Source organism: Myxine glutinosa, chromosome 5 (genome assembly GCF_964187855.1).
Source record: "Myxine glutinosa chromosome 5, kmMyxGlut1.1, whole genome shotgun sequence".
Lineage (NCBI taxonomy): Eukaryota > Metazoa > Chordata > Myxini > Myxiniformes > Myxinidae > Myxine > Myxine glutinosa.
Genome location: NC_136265.1, coordinates 50,353,325 through 50,372,057, shown reverse-complemented (window position 1 = coordinate 50,372,057; position 18,733 = coordinate 50,353,325). Strand labels below are relative to the sequence as shown.

At 46.5% G+C, this 18,733-nt stretch overlaps 1 non-coding gene across 1 annotated transcript; it reads right to left on the bottom strand.

Annotated features, from left to right (window-relative positions):
• Positions 1-2,976: 2,976 nt before the first annotated feature.
• On the bottom strand, positions 2,977-3,047 carry TRNAG-GCC (transfer RNA glycine (anticodon GCC)). The gene has a single exon. It is a non-coding gene; the product is annotated as a tRNA-Gly (tRNA).
• Positions 3,048-18,733: the final 15,686 nt, after the last annotated feature.

The window sequence follows — 18,733 nt, the reverse complement described above, 5'->3', positions numbered from 1 at the left end:
CTCCAAAACCAGTCACCGACTCGGCATACTCATGACCTTTCAACCTAAGTTGGCCTCCAAAACCAGTCACCGACTAGGCATACTCATGATCTTTCAACCAAAGTTGGCCTCCAAAACCAGTCACCGACTAGGCATACTCATGATCTTTCAACCTAAGTTGGCCTCCAAAACCAGTCACCGACTAGGCATACTCATGATCTTTCAACCTAAGTTGGCCTCCAAAACCAGTCACCGACTAGGCATACTCATGATCTTTCAACCTAAGTTGGCCTCCAAAACCAGTCACCGACTAGGCATACTCATGATCTTTCAACCTAAGTTGGCCTCCAAAACCAGTCACCGACTAGGCATACTCATGATCTTTCAACCTAAGTTGGCCTCCAAAACCAGTCACCGACTAGGCATACTCATGATCTTTCAACCTAAGTTGGCCTCCAAAACCAGTCACCGACTAGGCATACTCATGATCTTTCAACCGAAGTTGGCCTCCAAAACCAGTCACCGACGAGGCATACTCACTCATGATCTTTCAACCTAAGTTGGGCTCCAAAACCAGTCACCGACTAGGCATACTCATGATCTTTCAACCTAAGTTGGCCTCCAAAACCAATCACCGACTAGGCATACTCATGATCTTTCAACCTAAGTTGGCCTCCAAAACCAGTCACCGACTCGGCATACTCATGACCTTTCAACCTAAGTTGGCCTCCAAAACGAGTCACCGACTAGGCATACTCATGATCTTTCAACCTAAGTTGGCCTCCAAAACCAGTCACCGACTAGGCATACTCATGATCTTTCAACCTAAGTTGGCCTCCAAAACCAGTCACCGACTAGGCATACTCATGATCTTTCAACCTAAGTTGGCCTCCAAAACCAGTCACCGACTAGGCATACTCATGATCTTTCAACCGAAGTTGGCCTCCAAAACCAGTCACCGACTAGGCATACTCATGATCTTTCAACCTAAGTTGGCCTCCAAAACCAGTCACCGACTAGGCATACTCATGATCTTTCAAGCTAAGTTGGCCTCCAAAACCAGTCACCGACTAGGCATACTCATGATCTTTCAACCGAAGTTGGGCTCCAAAACCAGTCACCGACTAGGCATACTCATGATCTTTCAACCTAAGTTGGCCTCCAAAACCGGTCACCGACTCGGCATACTCATGATCTTTCAACCGAAGTTGACCTCCAAAACCTGTCACCGACTCGGCATACTCATGATCTTTCAACCTAAGTTGGGCTCCAAAACCTGTCACCGACTCGGCATACTCATGATCTTTCAGCCTCAGTTGGCCTCCAAAACCATTCACCGACTCGGCATACTCATGACCTTTCAACCTAAGTTGGCCTCCAAAACCAGTCACCGACTCGGCATACTCATGACCTTTCAACCTAAGTTGGCCTCCAAAACCTGTCACCGACTCGGCATACTCATGATCTTTCAGCCTCAGTTGGCCTCCAAAACCGGTCACCGACTCGGCATACTCATGATCTTTCAACCTAAGTTGGCCTCCAAAACCAGTCACCGACTCGGCATACTCATGATCTTTCAACCTAAGTTGGCCTCCAAAACCGGTCGCCGACTTGGCATACTCATGACCTTTCAACCTAAGTTGGCCTCCAAAACCGGTCGCCGACTGGGCATACTCTGTTGTGCAATGTCTTTCCTTGCCTGATCTGGACTTCTATCTATTACCAAGGCTTTCATCTGGAACTTAATGAAGAACTGTGACATGAATGAAATGATTAGGTTTTGGTGAAAGATCTGGATCTGGATACCTAATTAAGAAAAAAACGAAAATTGTAAGTGCCTCTTACAGATAATATGTAGTTGTGTGATTTTGTATTGATACTCGTACATCCAAAATTCAATATTGAAAAGTTTACGGCACATTTTAGAAATTTTGGCGACCATTTTGAAAATAACACGGCCGCCATGTTGAATGTCGAGTTGGATAATTATCGATTGGATTTAAAGACTATCGATATAAGAATATTACTACCATGTTTAATGCTTGTAATACAATGTGAATGGTTTTTAGCTCACCTGGAACGAAGTGCATTGTCTGTCAGTCCGTCCATCCGTAAACACTTGCAACTTCTTCTCTGAAACCGCTGATGGGATTGTGACCAAATTTGGCACAAATGATATTTGTTGTGTTGCGGCTAAAGTTTGTTCACGGCATGAAAAAAAATCGGGGTCTAAGGGGTTTTTACCGGGGTCAAAGTGGGTCCAGGTTTGACCCCTCAAAATAAGAATTTGCTTTTTTTCTCAGAAACTACACACACGATTTCGATGAAACTTCACCACAACCGTGATTTGACCACACCCATTTTATTAGACCTCACCCATTTAATTGCACCATGCCTGTTTTTGTCCACCACACCCATTTTATTGCATCGTCCCCACGATATACAAAAAACAGTAAAAAAAAAAAAAAAAAAAAAAACCCCAAAAACCCCATTGCGGTAAAATATGTATTTTCGTCTTTCTTTGTTTCAAGTGTTATGATTATGTTAGTATGATTTACTACATGCTGCCCTGTCTTCTAGCAACCATTGAAATTGGTTTAAAATACCTTCAGTCAGTGCAGTATACTGTTTATGCTACCAGGTGAGCGCCAGGGGTATTGCCCCTATGCTTTGTGTTGGCCGCCCAGCAAGATGATGTCGATGATCACCACCGAGAGCTTGTTTGTTGTTTTAGAGATCCTCGCTGCGCAAGGTCGATGTCTTCACTGATGGAGTAGTTCACATATTTGTATCTCTTCCACTACACCTTGAATCGGGTTTACCTCATAAAATAAAACTGCAAAAAGTCAAACACATAATGATGTGTTTAACATCATTTTTAACACATAAATGATGTGTTTTTAACACAAACAAGTTAACTACGGTCATTTTATAAGTTCCGTGAAAATGAATGCTTGCATTGAGAGGGAGAAAAAGGAAAGTAATAACAATAAAAGATGCATCAGCCGGGAATCGAACCCGGGCCTCCCGCGTGGCAGGCGAGAATTCTACCACTGAACCACCGATGCAATATGAACAAAGACCCTTGAAAGTAGTTGAAATATTTTAAATTATTAATATGAACAACTTAATAATATATAAGAGACAGCTACCTTTTTTAAACTGCATTCATTTACAAACTTCAACGATGTTTTAAGTTCCTGTTTTCAGGAAAATTATAGCACAGTGCACAGCGTTCTTGCTTATGCACCGCCCAGTGCTCACAGCCACAGAGTTCGTTTCCAATCACTTAAGATTGGAGACATATGAATCCGAGGGCAACTCAAGAGTCTACGTGCTCCGTACTGTGCAATTGGTCCCCTGTGATTTGCCTTCGTAGTTCTGGACTCGTCCAGATCCGGAACCGCTAAGACCGCCGCTCTCATGCTTCACCCCCAGGTGGTGCTGTGTGCTGAAGTACGAAACTTCACAGGACGGGAAGGAAGAATCAAGAATCACTCAGTGGAACAACAGAAACAAGGAAATTAATTATTTATAATGATTGCAACATTTCACATTTTATTATAGCATTCATATGAACGAAGAGATTTAACTATGAATGAACCAGAAACGAGAACAACAGAACGAATCTACGTATACATACACCGCCTTAGCCCATAGAGAAGCCGAGTCGCCGATGCATAGTTGCAGAACAACGTACGACATTTGTAGACAATGAACACATCGATGGAGTTTACAGGATTTTTTTCCAGCTGGCTTGCGATCCCAGAATATTGAGAAGCTGAACACAGCAACCTAACAAGGCTGTTAATTGCGAATAAATGAGTTTATCACCTCAGCGCGAGGGAATGAGTTATCTCTTCTCTTCAGTGCGAAGGAATGAGTTTTCTCTTCAATGCGAAGGAATGAGTTTCCTCTTCAGTGCGAAGGAATGCGTTTTCTCTTCAGTGCGAAAGAATGAGTTTAGGGGAGGGAATTACGTTTTTAAGAGTAAAAATGTACGATTTAGTACAAGACGTCATTAGTCACCGTCCAACTTGTAGAAACTAGAAACAGCTCGAAAAGCTTTTCTTGACACAAAAAGCACAAAACCAATCATCACATCGACATTGTCCTTCCACAGCAATTTAAACATTTAAAACACTTTTCTGTGCTTTTGTTTAACCGAAGGTTGTTTACCGACTGAATGACCTTCATGCGTATAACGAGGCCCATTAAACCTGCGCTGTGGTTGCCAACCGATGGTTGTTTGTCCGTGCTACATCATTTTTTGAGAGACAAGCAAGGAAGCAGCACAAGTTTGGTATGACCTGTTTGGTGTCAGCATTTTGATTTGGTATGACCTGTTTGGAGTCAGCATTTTGATTTGGTATGACCTGTTTGGAGTCAGCATTTTGATTTGGTATAAACTGTTTGGAGTCAGCATTTTGATTTGGTATGACCTGTTTGGTGTCAGCATTTTGATTTGGTATGACCTGTTTGGAGTCAGCATTTTGATTTGGTATGACCTGTTTGGAGTCAGCATTTTGATTTGGTATAAACTGTTTGGAGTCAGCATTTTGATTTGGTATAAACTGTTTGGAGTCAGCATTTTGATTTGGTATGACCTGTTTGGTCAGCATTTTGATTTGGTATGACCTGTTTGGTGTCAGCATTTTGATTTGGTATGACCTGTTTGGTGTCAGCATTTTGATTTGGTATGACCTGTTTGGTGTCAGCATTTTGATTTGGTATAAACTGTTTGGAGTCAGCATTTTGATTTGGTATGACCTGTTTGGTCAGCATTTTGATTTGGTATGACCTGTTTGGAGTCAGCATTTTGATTTGGTATGACCTGTTTGGTGTCAGCATTTTGATTTGGTATGACCTGTTTGGAGTCAGCATTTTGATTTGGTATGACCTGTTTGGAGTCAGCATTTTGATTTGGTATGACCTGTTTGGAGTCAGCATTTTGATTTGGTATGACCTGTTTGGAGTCAGCATTTTGATTTGGTATAACCTGTTTGGAGTCAGCATTTTGATTTGGTATAACCTGTTTGGAGTCAGCATTTTGATTTGGTATGACCTGTTTGGTGTCAGCATTTTGATTTGGTATGACCTGTTTGGTGTCAGCATTTTGATTTGGTATAAACTGTTTGGAGTCAGCATTTTGATTTGGTATAAACTGTTTGGAGTCAGCATTTTGATTTGGTATAAACTGTTTGGAGTCAGCATTTTGATTTGGTATGACCTGTTTGGTCAGCATTTTGATTTGGTATGACCTGTTTGGTCAGCATTTTGATTTGGTATGACCTGTTTGGAGTCAGCATTTTGATTTGGTATGACCTGTTTGGAGTCAGCATTTTGATTTGGTATGACCTGTTTGGAGTCAGCATTTTGATTTGGTATGACCTGTTTGGAGTCAGCATTTTGATTTGGTATGACCTGTTTGGAGTCAGCATTTTGATGACCTGTTTGGAGTCAGCATTTTGATTTGGTATGACCTGTTTGGAGTCAGCATTTTGATTTGGTATGACCTGTTTGGAGTCAGCATTTTGATTTGGTATGACCTGTTTGGAGTCAGCATTTTGATTTGGTATGACCTGTTTGGAGTCAGCATTTTGATTTGGTATGACCTGTTTGGTGTCAGCATTTTGATTTGGTATAAACTGTTTGGAGTCAGCATTTTGATTTGGTATGACCTGTTTGGAGTCAGCATTTTGATTTGGTATAAACTGTTTGGAGTCAGCATTTTGATTTGGTATGACCTGTTTGGTGTCAGCATTTTGATTTGGTATAAACTGTTTGGAGTCAGCATTTTGATTTGGTATGACCTGTTTGGAGTCAGCATTTTGATTTGGTATGACCTGTTTGGAGTCAGCATTTTGATTTGGTATGACCTGTTTGGAGTCAGCATTTTGATTTGGTATAACCTGTTTGGAGTCAGCATTTTGATTTGGTATAACCTGTTTGGAGTCAGCATTTTGATTTGGTATAACCTGTTTGGAGTCAGCATTTTGATTTGGTATAACCTGTTTGGAGTCAGCATTTTGATTTGGTATAACCTGTTTGGAGTCAGCATTTTGATTTGGTATAACCTGTTTGGAGTCAGCATTTTGATTTGGTATAACCTGTTTGGAGTCAGCATTTTGATTTGGTATGACCTGTTTGGAGTCAGCATTTTGATTTGGTATGACGTGTTTGGAGTCAGCATTTTGATTTGGTATGACCTGTTTGGAGTCAGCATTTTGATTTGGTATGACCTGTTTGGAGTCAGCATTTTGATTTGGTATGACCTGTTTGGAGTCAGCATTTTGATTTGGTATAACCTGTTTGGAGTCAGCATTTTGATTTGGTATAACCTGTTTGGAGTCAGCATTTTGATTTGGTATAACCTGTTTGGAGTCAGCATTTTGATTTGGTGTGACCTGTTTGGAGTCAGCATTTTGATTCGGTATGACCTGTTTGGAGTCAGCATTTTGATTTGGTATGACCTGTTTGGTGTCAGCATTTTGATTTGGTATAAACTGTTTGGAGTCAGCATTTTGATTTGGTATGACCTGTTTGGTGTCAGCATTTTGATTTGGTATAACCTGTTTGGAGTCAGCATTTTGATTCGGTATGACCTGTTTGGAGTCAGCATTTTGATTTGGTATAACCTGTTTGGAGTCAGCATTTTGATTTGGTATAACCTGTTTGGAGTCAGCATTTTGATTCGGTATGACCTGTTTGGAGTCAGCATTTTGATTTGGTATGACCTGTTTGGAGTCAGCATTTTGATTTGGTATGACCTGTTTGGAGTCAGCATTTTGATTTGGTATGACCTGTTTGGAGTCAGCATTTTGATTTGGTATGACCTGTTTGGAGTCAGCATTTTGATTTGGTATGACCTGTTTGGAGTCAGCATTTTGATTTGGTATGACCTGTTTGGAGTCAGCATTTTGATTTGGTATGACCTGTTTGGAGTCAGCATTTTGATTTGGTATGACCTGTTTGGAGTCAGCATTTTGATTTGGTATGACCTGTTTGGAGTCAGCATTTTGATTTGGTATGACCTGTTTGGAGTCAGCATTTTGATTTGGTATAACCTGTTTGGAGTCAGCATTTTGATTTGGTATAACCTGTTTGGAGTCAGCATTTTGATTTGGTATAAACTGTTTGGAGTCAGCATTTTGATTTGGTATGACCTGTTTGGAGTCAGCATTTTGATTTGGTATAAACTGTTTGGTCAGCATTTTGATTTGGTATGACCTGTTTGGTCAGCATTTTGATTTGGTATGACCTGTTTGGAGTCAGCATTTTGATTTGGTATGACCTGTTTGGTGTCAGCATTTTGATTTGGTATAAACTGTTTGGAGTCAGCATTTTGATTTGGTATGACCTGTTTGGAGTCAGCATTTTGATTTGGTATAAACTGTTTGGTCAGCATTTTGATTTGGTATGACCTGTTTGGTCAGCATTTTGATTCGGTATGACCTGTTTGGAGTCATCATTTTGATTTGGTATAAACTGTTTGGTCAGCATTTTGATTCGGTATGACCTGTTTGGAGTCATCATTTTGATTTGGTATGACCTGTTTGGTCAGCATTTTGATTTGGTATAAACGGTTTGGAGTCAGCATTTTGATTTGGTATGACGTGTTTGGTCAGCATTTTGATTTGGTATGACCTGTTTGGTCAGCATTTTGATTTGGTATGACCTGTTTGGAGTCAGCATTTTGATTTGGTATGACCTGTTTGGTCAGCATTTTGATTTGGTATGACCTGTTTGGTCAGCATTTTGATTTGGTACAAACTGTTTGGTCAGCATTTTGATTTGGTATGACCTGTTTGGTCAGCATTTTGATTTGGTATGACCTGTTTGGTCAGCATTTTGATTTGGTATGACCTGTTTGGTCAGCATTTTGATTTGGTATGACCTGTTTGGTCAGCATTTTGATTTGGTATGACCTGTTTGATCAGCATTTTGATTTGGTATGACCTGTTTGGAGTCAGCATTTTGATTTGGTATGAACTGTTTGGAGTCAGCATTTTGATTTGGTATAAACTGTTTAGAGTCAGCATTTTGATTTGGTATAAACAGTTTGGTCAGCATTTTGATTTGGTATGACCTGTTTGGTCAGCATTTTGATTTGGTATGACCTGTTTGGTCAGCATTTTGATTTGGTATGACCTGTTTGGTCAGCATTTTGATTTGGTATGACCTGTTTGGTCAGCATTTTGATTTGGTATGAACTGTTTGGAGTCAGCATTTTGATTTGGTATAAACTGTTTAGAGTCAGCATTTTGATTTGGTATAAACAGTTTGGTCAGCATTTTGATTTGGTATGACCTGTTTGGTCAGCATTTTGATTTGGTATGACCTGTTTGGTCAGCATTTTGATTTGGTATGACCTGTTTGGTCAGCATTTTGATTTGGTATGACCTGTTTGGAGTCAGCATTTTGATTTGGTATAAACTGTTTGGTCAGCATTTTGATTTGGTATGAACTGTTTGGAGTCAGCATTTTGATTTGGTATGAATTCTTCATTGTACCAGAGGGTGCTTGAGGATAATGTGAGGCCATCTGTCGGAAAGTTGAAGCTCAACCGAAGGTGGACCTTGCAACATGACAATGACCTCAACATACCAGTAAATCCACCAAGGAATGGCTGAAAAGAAAGAAATGGAGGGTTCTGGAATGGCCAACTCAAAGCCCGGATCTAAATCCCATCGATATATTGTGGGGGGATTTGAAACGAGCTGTGCATGCAAGAAACCCCTCAAACATTGCACAGCTGAAATAATTCTGCATGGAGGAGTGGTCAAAAATTTCTCCCAGTCGATGTCAGAGACTGGTAGACAGTTATAAGAAACGCCTACTTGAGGTTGTTTCTGCCAAAGGAGGCAATACCACCTATTAGAGCCAAGGGTGTACTTACTTTTTCCACATGCAAAATTTGCATTTATGTTTATTTAAATTATACAATGGACTACAAAATGTAAATGTTTCATGATATTTGTTATATTATATCACCTTTATCTATCAATATTGTTGAAATGAAGATCAAATAGCTGTATGTTGAAATATGTTGAAAAAGTCAAAACTTTACATGGGGTGTACTTACTTTTTCACATGACTGTATATATATATATATATAGTTACGTATCTCGGGGGTCGGCGCTCCCCTTATCAAGGGGGGTGTTAATCCCCTTGTCTTTTTAACTGGCCGTCCCGAGTCCTTAGACGTTATAACGCTCCTTCCGGTCGGTATTAGCCAGGGTCATTGGTCAAAGTAGTCCCAAATACCTACTTCCTAACCCGACCGTAAAGCAGGGAAATAACTCCCGCTCGAACCACGGATACGATGGAAAACGCCGAGCGGATGGCAATCCGCGATCCGAGCCGTTAACAATGACTAAACCCGATTATAGCGGTTCCTAATCGTGCCACAGGTACTCAATTGAGGAAAGACGAAAGTGAAGGGATTAAGACGAAACCAGAAAGAACAGGTGAATTTATTACAAGCAAAAAGAGGAAAGGAAAGAATGTACAAAAGAAAGGAAGATGATTAAGCAGGACACAGGGCAGTCTTAAAAACAGTCTTAACTTAGGACCCCAGACAAACAGACACACACGGGGATTGTAGCTGGTAGGGTGGAAGGTCCAGGTAGATGGTCCAGGCGATGGGGTCCGGCTCCAGGTGAGGCTCCAATCCAGCGGGTGAAAACCCGGCAGGCAGCTCCGCGTATCGTTCAACGCGAGCGGACCTTACATATAGCAGGGGGGAATCTGGTGTCCTTGTTACGTAATAAATGGATGGTCGCGCTAAACGCACCCTCTCCCAAGTTCTTTGATCAGCGCGCGCTCCCGACAAGTCCTTTCAATGTGAGCACTGCCATATATGTCCTTTCAATGCGAGCGCCGCCGTATGAGTCCTTTGCAAATGTGCGCGCCTCCAACACCGCGTAAGTCCTGTTGTAATGCGCGCGCCTCCAACAAGTCTGTAATTGGGCTTTGCGTTCGCGCTTATATCATGTGAGCCAAGATCACTCCGCGAGCTAAAAAGCCACACCCAACGGTGATATTCCCTCAGCCCTGGTTGGCTGGTGAGGGCTTACCGGCCACGCCTTTGACGGCTGGTTGACAGGCCACACCATGTTCTTGGCGTTCCGCCCCCTTTTTCCTCGGGCCTGACCGCATGGTTAATGGCGGCTTGAACGAACACTAAGGCGGCTGCTGCTGGCAGAGGCGCGTAATGGTGTCGCTGGGAGAGAGAGGTTGGCAAAATGGCCGGAATTGGATTGGGGATCTACTCTTATTTAAATGATGCAACGCAGATTCAACTATTGGAAACACGGCCTTATCTAAAACACATAATAATGAAATAACTAAAGTTCTATGGTGGCCTACGTGTTGCTTGTGGACTAACTAGGGGTGCAACCTTTAACCTTTTAATAATGGGATATTTACAAGTAATTATTTACACAAGTGTGGGTTCTAAAACCGCAACACTGCACCCTCCCTTTTTCCAGCCTCGTCCCGAGCCGAAACAAAAGGAACTATCTTTTAACTTAGTGTGACACTTAGGTGTGGTTACCCTCTACTTTTAACCTCAGCCTGAGTGCGACAGTTTTAACACTAGATATGTCCCACCTGCTGCGTTGCATCCTACCTAACTGACTCATGCCCACAATTAACCGAATTATGGAATGGTCTTCAAACTACACATTTAGCCGGTGGGGAGCATTATTTACAATACACGAATCATTTACACTGTCACCCAGGACCTGTCTTTTGTGGGAAAAGAAAAGATGGTTTTGATGAGGAAAAATGCCATTGTCATGCACTGCACCGATACACCATACCATATGTACCCATATGCACCGATAATAAAGAAATGCACAAAAAGCACCAAAAATGAAAAATGCACCAAAAGCACCATAAAAGCACAAAGCACACATTTCAAAAATTAATAAATGATGATGTCTGATGTCTTCTTGCTTCTCTGCTCTGCTGGGCCGCTGTTTCTGGCTGTCTCTGATGGATCTTCTTGCTTGATGTTGTTTATTTAATAAAAGGGCACACACCACGTCCGCTTTTTATTATTTGTATGGCCAGCAGGGCCAACTCAGGTGGTCCACCTGCATGGCATCGATGCCACTTAAAAACACAGTGGTCCGCCAGCAACAATGGTCAGTCCCCAGCAGAGGTGCCAGGCCACAGAACGTGTGGTCCATAAGGGGTGCCAGGCCACAGAACGTGTGGTCCATAAGGGGTGCCAGGCCTCAGAACGTGTGGTCCATATGGTGCATCAGTGCAGGCAGGAGGCAGCAAGGGTGCGGACACACAATCCACGGCACCTGCACACTCCCCTCGGGCACAAAAGAACATGGTCCATGAGTGGGGAAGGAAGACAAAGCAGATTAGCGGGGGAAGGGCGCAAGGGTACACATCAAAACAAGGTCATGTAAGATGAGGGGCGTGAGAGAGCGAGCCGAGAAAGCTCGTCCCTAGCGTTCGTCCCCCCCATGTCACCTACTCTACCCTTGCCCCTACCCCATATTTACACAATCTACAACTTTACAAATTCGTCGCTAACGTCTTGTCCCCCATCTTTCCCCTAATGCCAAATTCGTCATCAATCCCTCCTAAGGAGGAAGAGATGGAATACAAACAATGTCTCCCCCACGTCAAGATGCGTCTTTCATTCCAAATGCTTGCAAAAACACGGTGTGGAGTTTTGTCACCTTAGTGAGTGGATGCGGATGGTGCGAAGAGATTTTCTCCTATCTATCTTCTAAATGACATTAACACTTTAACTCTACCCGGGGTCTTACCCTGCCAATCCATTGGCCATCATTACACTATGCGGTTCTAAAAACCAATTCCCATTGACCATCCCTGTGATGCCTCCCAATTTGGGGTCTCACTCCCCCGATTTTTCTCCCTGTGCCCTCGCACAATTTCGGGGCTGGGTCGTGTGGCTCACCAGCAGGTCCGCTCACCTGCACACCTCTGCCACTGTAGTTGTCACCCAAGCTTACCTAGCTCCTCACCCTAACCTGGGGAAGGCCCTCTGGCTCCCTTACCCCACTAATGCCCCCTCTGGCATCGGGCTACCCGGGTCCTCTCTCGGGATCCACGGGCCCCACTGAAATCTACTACCTGGCTCCCAGAGCCTAGCAGTGGCGGAGTGCCCATTTAACCATTCACACCAACAGGCCACATGCCCAGCCATTTCACTCTACTCATGCACCCAACAAAACACTACTCTGCTACTCTCAGCACCACAGATGTCAATATCCAACCAAATTTTCCTACTCCCTCTACCTACTTTTAAACTACCCTCCCCGGATATTTGTGAAGGGGTCCATCCTTCCCCCATCCACTCCTTCGCACCATACACTCCACTCCACTCAATCCATACTCCATCTACTCCACACCATTCATTCCACACCCCATTCATTCCAGACCATCTATTCCATATCACCAAGCTCTCTTGCACACTCTTGTGCTCTCACCATTCATCCACTTTTACACACAAACACATCTTCACGAGCATTGCCTCACAATTCCTCATTTCATCACGCTCACCACAAAGAACTTCCATATGCAATGCCTCATTTCATCACCCTCACCACAAAAATTCTCATCCACACAGCATCATTTAAACTAATTACTCCCTTCTAATACTAGTGCTCCCAGTCATCCCTTATACTACGCACTCCCACGTCATTATCAATCAACTACTCTACTCTACGTCCCCACTACAGGAAAAATGTCACTAGTTAATTCTCAAGTCACCTATGGTCATCTTTCTAGATCCTATCATTTATCCTAACCCTCCCGGGCTAGTTTGGTACTGCCAATCCCCATAAACCTATTGCTCCTCTGCCCACAAATAGTGATGTGAGGGATGGTAGATTTACCATCCCTCCACATCGGGTATCTCCCACTATCACCCCCCAGTCCTCTCGCACTATGAGCCCCCGTCATGTGAGGTACTGGGTCCTACCTCGGCATCTAAAGCCGAGGCGATCCATGAGGGCGCCTGCTCGCCGGTGTAGGGTCTTAACCGGTCGGTGTGGACGATCCGAGGGAGGGCTCGTGGCCCCATTTTGATCTTAACGACCACGTCACAGACTTGCGACAGGACGACCCCCGGGCATTTTTTTTTTTTTTTTTTTTTTTTTTTTTTGGTATACAAGATCGAGGCTCGTGAAAGAGCAAACATTAATCACACAAAAAGACAAACCGACACACAAAACACAAAAAACAAGGGGAGCGGCAGACAAGATGGGGAGAGAGGGGGGAGGACACAAAAGAGAGGGGGAAGAAGGGGAAGGACACAAACACAACATTTGAGAGCAGGGACATCGGGAGGACTTGGGGGGAGGTGGGAGAGGATTAAAACATATGAACACTGCAAGGACTCTGGGGTGAATTACCGGGGGTAGAAAAGATCAAGGTTTTCGATGGGGGAAGATAAGAGATGGTGGTGAACAGCTGTTTTAAAGACCTGGAGGGAGGAGTGGGATTGAAGGGAGTGGGGGAGTTTGTTCCAGAGGCGGGAGAAAAGGGGAATGAAAGAGTGAAGGTGAGCAGAGAGCCTAGACTTTGGCAGTTTAACCATAAGAGGGTTGCAGGCAGATCTTGTGCGACCTGAAGGAATATTGGGGGGACAGAGCACAGAGAGAGCTGGGGGAGCAAGGCCGGAGAGGAGTCGGTAGAAGACAAAAAGACCACCAACCTGCCTGCGGTGAGTGAGTGAAAAGCCCTCGGCGTTGACTACATCGCAGGAGATTCCAATGATTCTGAAAGCTTTGGCCTCAACAGCGTGAAGCCGAGCAAGGTGTGAGGCAGGAGCACCAGCCCAGAGGGGGGAACAGTATTCCATTGAGCTGCGGATGAAAGCCTTGTATGTGGTGAGGAGCTCAGGTGTGCCAAGGAAGGACTTCGCACGACGGAGGATGCCCAGTCGGCGACTGGCTTTGGACGCCAGCTTGGAAATGTGGTTTTCCCAAGAAAGATCATGGCAGATAGTGAGACCCAAAAGCTTGAGCGACAGAACTTCTTGGAGAGGATTGTTGAGAAAGTAGATGGGAGGGTTGTCCAGTCGGTCCTTTCGGAGAGACATTGTAAGAGTGTGAGATTTGTGCTCTCACCATTCATGCACTTTTACACACAAACACATCTTCACGAGCATTGCCTCACAATTCCTCATTTCATCACGCTCACCACAAAGAACTTCCATATGCAATGCCTCATTTCATCACCCTCACCACAAAAATTCTCATACACACAGCATCATTTAAACTAATTACTCCCTTCTAATACTAGTGCTCCCAGTCATCCCTTATACTACGCACTCCCACGTCATTATCAATCAACTACTCTACTCTACGTCCCCACTACAGGAAAAATGTCACTAGTTAATTCTCAAGTCACCTATGGTCATCTTTCTAGATCCTATCATTTATCCTAACCCTCCCGGGCTAGTTTGGTACTGCCAATCCCCATAAACCTATTGCTCCTCTGCCCAAAAATAGTGATGTGAGGGATGGTAAATCTGGAGAGGTGAGTTTTGGGCACCTACCCTTCCGCCTCCGGGGATTAAAGAACCAAATCTTCATCCCCGGAGCGTACTGACTCCCCTGGCTCCGGTGGTCGTACCTGCACTTCATCTTCGCCCCTGCCAGCTGGAGCTGCCGGTGGGCGAAGGCATGGACCCTCTCCATGCTTTCCACGAGGTGACGTGCATAGCCCTCCTTTGGCGGGATATCAGTGGTCTCTGGCACGGGACCGCATAGCAAGTCGGCGGGAGCCCGCAACTCCCGCCCATACATGAGCAACGCTGGACTGCATGCAGTGGCCCCGTGCTGGCTGGTTCGGTAGGCCATTAACAAATACGGGAGATGTTCGTCCCAGTCATCCTGACGGGTGGTGGTGAACAATGCCAGTTGTTGGATCAATGTTCGATTGAACCGTTCCACCATCCCGTCAGATTGTGGCCGCAAGGGCGTTGTTCGTGTCTTTCTAATTGACAGGAGTCTGCACACATCTTTTAACAATTGACTCTCAAAATTTCGACCCTGGTCGGTGTGCAGCTCCTGTGGAATCCCATGCCGACATACAAATCCTTCCACGAAGGCCTGTGCCACCACCCTGGCTTCTTGGTTGGGGAGGGCATAGGCCTCCGGCCACTTGGTGAAACAGTCCATTACAACGAGGATGTACTTATTACCTTGGCGGGTGCGGGGTAGTGGTCCTAGAATATCCATAGCCACCCGCTCAAGGGGGGCCCCCACCTGGTGTAATTGAAGGGGGGCCCTCACCCTCCGTGCTGGTCCCTGTTTGGCAGTACAGGCGTCGCATCTCCGACACCAGTCCTGTATGTCGCGCCCCATATTCACCCAATAGAACCTCCGGCGGACCCGAGATGTTGTCTTTGTCCTGCCCAAATGGCCGCCGGAGCGGGTACCAGGCACCTGCTGTAATATGATGTTCTTCAATTTGTCAGGGACTATCACCAGCCAGGAAGTTCTCTCAGAGGGAACCTCCACCCACTTGCGATATAAGATGTTGCCTTTCAAATCCAGGGTTTGCCACTGAGCCCAATATGCCTTTGTTGGCGCCCCGAGGGGGGTGACCTCTTCCCCATTAGGTCTTTGCCCCAATCGAACCCATTCGTACACCGGTCCCAGGACGGGATCCTCCCGATGGGCCGTGCTCCAAGCCAATGTTCCGAATTCTTCATCTGCGGTTAATGGCAAGATTGTCCCTCTCACCCGGGTTGCACGGACTACGAGGGTAGGGGTGGAATCGGCCAATTGTTCCCTCTCCTCGTGTCTCACACAAAATTTACAGTTTTCCCCCAAACAAGGACGCCGAGAGAGTGCATTGGCATTTCCATGGGCCTTCCCGGCCCTATGGGTCACATTAAAATCGTACTGCTGCAACTTTTCCAACCACCTTGAAATTTGGCCATCCGGGTCCTTGAACCGAAGGAGCCATTGCAAGGAGGAATAGTCAGTTCGAACCAAAAATTTCCGCCCGTACAAGTACGGGTGGAAATGGCTCATAGCAGCCAGCATGGCCAATAACTCTTTGCGAGTGACGCAATAATTTCGTTCAGGCCTACTCATGGCCCGACTATAATAAGCGATCACTCTCTCCACGCCCTCCTGCGTCTGAGACAAAACTGCGTCCAATCCTTCCTGGCTTGCATCCGTGTCCAGGGTAAATGTCCCGTCACTAGTGGGGTAAGCTAGAATGGGTGCGGATGTCAACACCCCTTCAATGCTCGGAAGGCCTCTTGGCACTCCCTTGTCCAATTAAATCTCGTTCCCTTCTCCATAAGCCGATGAAGGGGCCGGACCAACTCTGCAAATTTTGCCACAAAACGCCTGTAGTAGGATCAGAGTCCCAGAAATCCCCGCACCTCCTTGATGGTACGTGGTGCGGGCCACTTCTCTACCGCTGTAATTTTGCCTGAGTCTGTTTTTACCCCCTCGCGACCGATAACGTGACCTAAATAGGCCACCTCTCTTGCAAACAAAGTGCATTTGCCCTGGACTCAACTTCAACCCTGCCTGTCTGAGGCACCCAAACACCTCGTCCAAATTAGCTATAGCCTGGGGGAATGTTTTAGCATGTACCAGGACATCATCCAGGTACACCAGGCGTGACTGCCATGGCATGCCGCCTAGTACATGCTCCATTAGTCTCTCAAAGGTGGCGGGAGCATTACACAAACCAAACGGCATCACAGTGAACTGATGCAGCCCCTTACCTGTGGAAAATGCCGTTTTCTCCTTCCCTGCCCTATCCATCTCCACTTGCCAATACCCACTCTTGAGGTCCAAAGTTGAGAACCAATTTGAGCCCGCAACGGCATCGAGGGTATCGTCAATTCTTGGCAGGGGATATGAGTCTTTGAGTGTCACGTTGTTTAGCTGGCGATAGTCCACGCAGAAACGCGTGGTCCCATCCTTCTTTTTGACCAGCACGACAGGTGACATCCAAGGACTTCCCGAGGGCTCGATGATACCTGCATCGAGCATTTTTTCTACCTGTTCATCAGCTTCCTCCCTCTTGCTCCAAGGGAGCCGTCGGGAGGGCTGACGAATAGGCCGGGCCTCACCGGTGTGGATCTGATGTTTCACCAGGCCCGTACGTCCAATATCCTCGGAGGACAAGGAGAAGATATCCAAATGGGATTCAATTAATTTATGGAAGGCCTCCCTCTGGGTACCTCCCAACTCTACACTACTTCGATTTACCATCTCGCAAATGGGCTCGGGCCAATTCCTAATACTTTCTGAAGGCTCCCTCTGGGGCCGGCTCGGCTGGACGTTCTCGTCCCTCACTGGCGCGACTTCGTTAACTGGGGTGCAGCCGGCTATCTTTGTGCCCCTCACTATAGTGCATGGTTCTGTACTAATATTCATTACCCGGACGGCCACCACCGGCCCGTCCGTTTTTACGAGGGTGCGGCCCACGATTAAACCCGGGATGGACTGCACTGCCACCGGTTCGACCAGGCCGCAGGACTCCTGCCATGTTGGGCGAGCTAACCATCGGGCCGGCACTATGGCCTCGGCCCTCGGAGGGATGGTCATGGCCTCAGAAGCCTCCAGCTCCGTCCTCTCGGCCGTGCTCATCCTCTCCAATGGTAGCTCCTCTACTCCCACTTGCAGGGTCCCCCGGCACAAATCGATTTTACAACCGCTGGCAGTCAACAAATCCAACCCTATTAAGCATGGGTCGCACACCTCCGCCACCCAAACTTCAATCTCCCTCTTTACCGACCCCAGCTTGAGGGTTACAAAACCACGCCCTATGATCGGGGCCGTTACCCCGGTAGCCAGCTGCAAACTATGATTTTCCAGACGCTGGATTTTATCCCAGCTGTCTGCACTCGAATTAAGGATCACAGGGCTGATGATCATGGCGCTTGCTCCTGTGTCCACTACGGCATCTACCCCCATGCCGGCAATTTTGCACCGAATTGTCAAACTACCTGTACCAATTTGGCCACAATGAATGACCTGTCGCGTCAATGAGGGCGCTTCACCATCCCCTACTACCGAACACGGCCCTGTATGTCCGGCACCTTCTAGTTTCCCGGGCCCTGGCGGGGGGGGGGGGGGGGGGTGTCTGGGGTCGGCTAATCCGACCCTTACGAGGCGGAGTTGATGGTTCCGGCTGCCTGAGTCCGTCCCGGCGCGGAGCTCGACACTCTCGCGCACGGTGACCCAGCCGACTACAATTATAGCACCTCACCTGGTAAGGTGCTTGCCTCCGAAATTCCAAATTCCCCCCCCCCTGAAGGTGCTAATTGGGGCATTTGTCCGTGGTCTACCGGGGGCCACCTCCGGAGCCGCCTGCCATGGTCCGGGTCCCGCCAAGCCCACAGCCAGTCCCGCCAAGCCAGGTCCCCACAGTTCACCAGCCTTCGAACCATGCTCTCCAGGTCAGGGCCCCCTTCGGGGGCGGGCCCCCTCGGGGGGCCGCCACCCATCACGGGCCCTACCTGGCGCACCACCACTGCGTGGCGCTCACTTCCCCAGGCCAGGGGCCTCGCTGCTTCCCAACGGGCCGCAGCGTCGGCCGCCTGGCTCAAAGTCCACGGGCGCCACATGGCGAGTTGTTGCCGAAGCTCGGAGTCCAGGAAGGCCTGGATAAAATGATCCAGCGCCAGGCTTTCCTGGGAGGCCGCCGCCATGTCCGCGTGTGCGATCCCTACTGCGCGGCGAATGTCATGGGCAAGCTCCCCGATGGTCTCCTGGGG